Source organism: Agrilus planipennis, unplaced genomic scaffold (assembly GCF_000699045.2).
Source record: "Agrilus planipennis isolate EAB-ADULT unplaced genomic scaffold, Apla_2.0 scaffold137, whole genome shotgun sequence".
Taxonomy (NCBI): Eukaryota; Metazoa; Arthropoda; class Insecta; order Coleoptera; family Buprestidae; genus Agrilus; species Agrilus planipennis.
Genome location: NW_020439008.1, coordinates 209,705 through 215,849, shown reverse-complemented (window position 1 = coordinate 215,849; position 6,145 = coordinate 209,705). Strand labels below are relative to the sequence as shown.

The window sequence follows — 6,145 nt, the reverse complement described above, 5'->3', positions numbered from 1 at the left end:
TTTTTTAAAAACATCGAAGGACGCTATTTGCATCTAAAACATGATAAACAAAAGATAAAACTGTATTTAAAAAATTAAAGAAAAATGTATATATATATAATTGCATTGTTACATAGGTCATATGTAGCTTACGTAAAAAAAAGTCGACCAAAATGTGAGGGTATATTTATAGCAGAACTGTACTATTTAATTTTCGAAAAGTAGTTAATTGCAAAATGAATTATGTAAAAAGTATACCTACAACCAATCTTGACCAAACTGTGATTGTTTTAAATTCTTCAAGCTACTTTATCCTAGATTTTCATTAAAAACAATATTTTGTTTACTTGCCAGCGCGTTGAACAGCAGGTACGTTTTTCGCAGTATTTTGCAATATAAAAATTAAAAATTTCAAAATCTATTCTGCCTTATCTTTTAAAAAACATTTGAGTCATTTATTAAAATATGTCAAAAAGAACGGTATTTTTGGGAAATCTTGGACTTTTCGATTTCCTCTGAATTTTCCGGGGAAATTCCGACGGCCGAAACCCCTGGACTTAACACCTAATTCAATCAACATAAAAACGAATTTGATAGGATTTAATGACCTGTATCCTGGGCTGTTATAAAAGTTGTCAAATAGTTGTCATTTTCATTTAAAAAATTGATCAATAAATACACAACAAAAACTAGAATTAAAACAATAATGGTTTTAAAAGGTTTAAATGACTGTTACGTTTAATGGGTAGTAGGTAAACAATAAAAAAACCGAAAATCTAAAAGTCAAGGGGTGTACGATTTAACGTGGAATATTCATTTGCATAATGCTCTCGGATAGTCATTATAAGTAAGATTTCAATTACCTTTTGTTTATATATTTTCATGGTAATTTTCAAAATATGCGGTCATTTCTGGTTTGTATTATTGTTAAATAATTGCAATTGAAAATTTAAAAAACAAAAAGAAATGTCATCAATCTGGATTTATGATAATGAACTTGACGAGTGCAAAGACATTTTCCTAAAATTGCTTACATATTCGTCTTTGTATGTGGAACAAGGAAGTTGGCAGTAGTTCAAGGTGTTTTGCAGAATTTTTATACATAGGTTGATGATCTTTTCATACGTTTTCTTATAAATAGTATGCAAAAAATGCTTATGATGAGTTGTTATGTTGGTTTTGCGATAGAAAATTGAAAGTTGCTCTCTAAAATACCTTTTAGAATATGACTTTGTGATTACCTTAAAATTGGATTTTATCTTAAATGAGAGTGCAAAGTAAGTATTCTTCAAGATTTAATTGCTTCCTTTGTTCTCATTGTCAAGCGTATTATTGAAATTATACAATTGGTACTCATTTATCATAAAATTATTAGCGTCTATAAAGCGTAGCAATTGTAAATCAATCTATTGAAAAGTATTTTGTATTTTGCATGTCAAATAGTGGATAACTATAGTTTAATTAATGAACAAACAAATACATTTGGAGCTTACCTCTAACAAATAGTTTTTATATGTTAGATTTATTTAATTATAGTAATTTGTTGAAACATAAAGTTATTTGCATCTCTTAAACATAACTTTTTTCTCTTGCTTCATGCTGCAAATCTATTAAACTTACTGCTTGTTATTATTCATATCCTACTTATCTGTAACAAAACCCTACTTATCGTTAACTAGGTACTCCCAATTCTTTAACCTTTGTCTTCAAAACATTTTTTCCCCACTAACATGCCTCCCTTAACTCAACCCCGTTTCTCTGCCCCTACTGTCTCAAATAAAATCCCGTTACAATTACAATCTATTTTACCTCTTATATCGTTATCCTTATTTTGCATGCGCTTATCACTTAATAATACTATGTCATAACCCCCATAATCTCTGTTTTTTTTTATTTTTTTTTTATTCCTAGTTTATTATCTTTACATTCTCTACCTATCCTTTATTATTTACCATTTCTTATTTTTCCTTGTTCCATATTCATACTATTTCATCTATTATTATCTTTTTGTACCCAAACCCAATTCTAACTTTCATATCCCATTTTTTTCTCTTCTTTTATCATTTGTTCCAGCATCTTCTATATTCTTCTCTTATCCTCAGTCATATCATCTTTTATATAAACCTCCGTCTCTCTCAGCCTTCTACTGTATTCAACCACTTGCAACTTTTCTTCCCGCTTCTCCATTTCTGACCCATATGTTACCTTCTTTTTAATTTGTTGTACTTCCTTTACTATTACCTTTAGCCCCATCTTCTTTTTTATAAATCTTTCTAATTCCCCCTGATCTTTATCTCTTCCAACACCTTAATTCCTTACAACTTTCTTTCCAGTTAGTTACTGTAATTTTCCTCTATTGTTCTTCTCTCTCTAGTTTTTTCATATTTTACTTTATACTTTTACTAGATTTTACCCGCGCTTTCGCTCTCGTTGTCCTAAATGCGTATCAAAGATCATAGACAACCACCTAAAACTAATTTTTCTATTCCTCAGGAACAGTTTTTTTTCTGGATAAAAGGTGCTCTATGTATTTTTCTGTACCTTTAACAATGTGTTTACAAAATTTCATAATGATCGATTGAGTAGTTAAGACATGAAATCGACCACATAAAACTAATTTTTTATTATCCTTCGAGGACAATATTGTTTTTCTCCATTTTCTTTCCATTCTTGTTGGTTCACTTCTTTCATTTCTTGTAGTAATTTCCTTAATACATCCATTTTATTTGTTTGACTGTTAGGGTATTCTATATTTTTTCTTTTTAATTTCTTATTTTCTTGTTCCGGGCTGTAGACTTTCCTTTTTTTGTTATCCTCTTCCTCTCATTACTTCTTATCTCATTCCTTGCAGTAACTATTTTTTTCTACCTACCTTTAACACCTGTGGTGTTATAGGCGGATGATGAGGATATCGTGGGTAGAAAAGGTTAGAAATGAGATATTGGAAAGAATAGGAGAACAGAGGACTCTATGGAAGTCAATAAGAAATAGGCGAGATAGGTTGGTAGGACACCTTCTCAGGCATGAAGGTCTATTCAGACATATTAGAGGCAGAAACAGGAGTTAGGAGGAGTAGAGGTAGACCTACATTAAATTACTCTTCGCAAATAGTTAAGGATGTCGGCTGTTCTAGTTTTAGGGAAATGCGAAGTTTAGCTCAGGATAGGAAGGAGTGGAGGTACGTGTCCAACCAGTCTTAGGACTGATGACCTTATGATGATGATGATGACCTTTAACACCCTTCTCCTCTTTTTATAAATTCCCTTCTAACTTTCTTAGTTTTTATAGTTTCTTTTCATTTTTCCGCATTTTCTTTATGCATACATAGTTTGAGGGTATACCATCTACATTTAATACCCATTTAAATATTTTTAAGTATGTATGTGCTTTTTTGTCCAACCCTAAATGTTTTCTTTCCAGTAATCCCTACGTAGCTTCTTTTCTGTACCCCACAGCCTTCATATGATATCATCTTCTTTTGCCACTTGATTATTTCATCTCTATTATTTTTTCCCATAATATATACTAAATAGTCCCTTCTTTCAATATTTTTATCTCCTTAGTTTACTCACTTTACAATTCTAATCCCTTTTTAAGATATTTTTCTAGCACTTTTTCAATTTCTTTCTCTAGGCTTTCAAATCCTGTTGCTATCAGAACTATATTGTTCTCATACGCAATTGTCTTTATTTTCCTTTCTATCACTATTCTCCCTTCCCTTATTAGTTACATACTTTCTTATTACTTCTCTTGTGCGATTGTACAGCATTTTTTAGTAAATGAATTGCGTCCACTACTATCTTCTATTTTTGCAATCTTTGCACCTAGATGCCTTGTTAACATATCTGTAGGTATATATTTTATATATACCCTATATCTATCCCCACTTTTTATAAATTGACCCTATCTCACCTCATTTCCATTCCTTCAGTATTTTTTATATTTTTCTCAAGTCTTTTGCAATATTTCATGTAATTTATTCGCCTTTTTACGTTTTAAGCTGATTGAGTGTAGCGTTGCGGGTCGTATTTCTTTACCAGGGCCGAAATTAAATTTACTTGTACTTTCAACTACGTTTTTCTCGAAAACGGTGAACTTTCGGACATTTACTTAATTTTCATGGTTTGTTGTTTCTGTTACTGCCTGTATAATTTTTTAGTATGACTGAGACGTGATAACTACCTACTGACTGTTATGTTGCTATTGTATGTATGTACTTACAGGGGGTTGGTAAAATTTTTAATGGACGTTCCGAAAGTTTTTCGGAGTTGGACCAGGCAAAATCTTTTACATCCTTGTACTCGACTTTTGGATTAAAAACTAGGTTTACAAAAAAATTTTCAAACTAGTAAAAAGTATACTTCTTTGATTTATGTTTATTAATTTTGAGATAGCCCTATGGACTTCTTGTGCCTTTTTTGCAACATTAAAAAATTTAATTAAATATACTACAACATAAATACGTAATTAAATTTGCTGCTCTGTATGTCAAATTGATTGTGAATCTACATACATATGTCGCTTTGGTCGTAAGCAGATAAATCCATTAAGTAACAACAACTTCGAACAGTAATTGTCCATTTTGCTTCAACTTTATTACAATAGAGCAACATGATAAGGACTAATGCGTAAACACCTTTATGGTTGTATATAGCTATGAAGTTTATATAATTCACAGAAAGCATTGAATTTTGAAGAGTACGGAGTACACAATTATTTGAATTGATAATTAATTGAGTGCTTGAACGGTCGTACACCCCACTTACAGTTTTATAACAGTCAGACGTGTTCTACTCAACTTAATTTTGTAATTTTGGAACTACCAAGCAATTTACTACAGACAGACTACACAGTGAATTAGAGTAATTCTTAGATCACGTTTGTTTGTAATTATTTTGACTAAACAGCCCAGTTAAATTGTTTCGACGGTAATCTTGGTTGAATAGAAATAATTTCGGAGAATGAAACGTTTACCTTGCTAAATTATTTCGTATCTTACGAGGGGGCGTTTTTACGTTCGCGGAATGGGGGGTAGGAAGTGGAAATAAAAGTACGAATTTATTTCTCCTTTTCAATATATGTATTCACCTACCCTAATACGTTTTTCCGATCTTTTAATTAATTAACATACACCTTCGAAAAAAAAGTTTTGTCTTTGTCTGAAAAATACGCCGAAACTGCTTCCTTCACTTCTTCGTCGTTTGAAAATTTGTTCCCACGAAGACTATCTTCAGATTTGGGAATAGATAATCATCGCTGGGAGCTAAGTCAGGACTGTAGGGTAAGTGAACCAAAATTTCGAAGGCCACCTTCTGCTCTTGTGAACAGGTGTGCTGTTGTGCAGAAGGAGGACACCTTTGGTCAATTTTTCTCTCCTTTTTCTCTAGCTTTATAATCGATCAACAGGATCTCTTCCCAAAAGACTATCGCCATGTCTGTCCCAACCGATTGTGACACTCCTCGAGTGGTAGTGTGCCTTTTTTGTGTCACTGCAAAGAGTCCTGTTTGGATTCAGGTTCATAATGATGAACCCAAGGTTGGTCCCAAGTAATAATTCGAGTCAATACTCCATCTTTATCTTCACCACAAAGGTCCAAAAACGCGCGAGAATACTTCACACGCTGTTGTTTTTAAGGAAGAGTGAGCATTCTCATATTGCGCTCACCTTAGTCATGCAAAGATGGTCGTGAAGAATTTTAACAGTAGTTGTATGTGATACTCCTACCATTTTTGCGAGCTGTTTCTTCTTAAGTCGAGCATCTTCCAGTGTTAATTTTTCGACTTTTTAAATGATTTCCGGAGTGGTCACCTCGATCGGTCGGACTGGCCGTGGGTTGTCTTCAAATGAGTCCCTGCCTTGCTTAAAAAAAAAAAACTTTTGGGTGTTTCATTCCCACCAGTCAGTAATGTTGGTGGGCGGGCAGTCCCTCCGGACTACGCCGGAAGGCCCTCTTCAGCCTGTTTTCGTGGGAATGGGTGGGTGGTGATTCGGGTGAGAAAGTTGAGACGAACAAAATGAAGACAAAAGAGAATGAATGATTATCTGTGGAATATTACTGCCTCAGCATTTGCCTAAGTGATCCAAGGAAACCACAGAAAAACTTGGACCAAGGCAGACGGACTCGGAATCGAACCGGCGTCCTCCCGAATGCTAAGCAATGGTCTA

General features: G+C 33.2%; 2 protein-coding genes across 4 annotated transcripts in view; both read left to right on the top strand.

Moving 5' to 3' along the window:
- The window catches only part of LOC112904905 (ubiquitin-conjugating enzyme E2Q-like protein CG4502), a 90,083-nt gene that overhangs the window by 64,437 nt on the left and 19,501 nt on the right, over positions 1–6,145 (top strand). The window contains exon 1 of one of the 3 annotated variants that reach the window (XM_025976126.1): positions 1,149–1,256. The exons of the other annotated variants lie outside the window; for them this stretch is intronic. The gene's annotated coding sequence lies outside the window, so the exon portion shown is untranslated. Of the gene's footprint in view, positions 1–1,148; positions 1,257–6,145 lie in introns of those variants that run through there. 3 annotated transcript variants of the gene reach the window in all.
- Positions 1–6,145, top strand: part of LOC108735104 (PQ-loop repeat-containing protein 1) — an 88,223-nt gene that overhangs the window by 64,941 nt on the left and 17,137 nt on the right. The window lies entirely within an intron of this gene.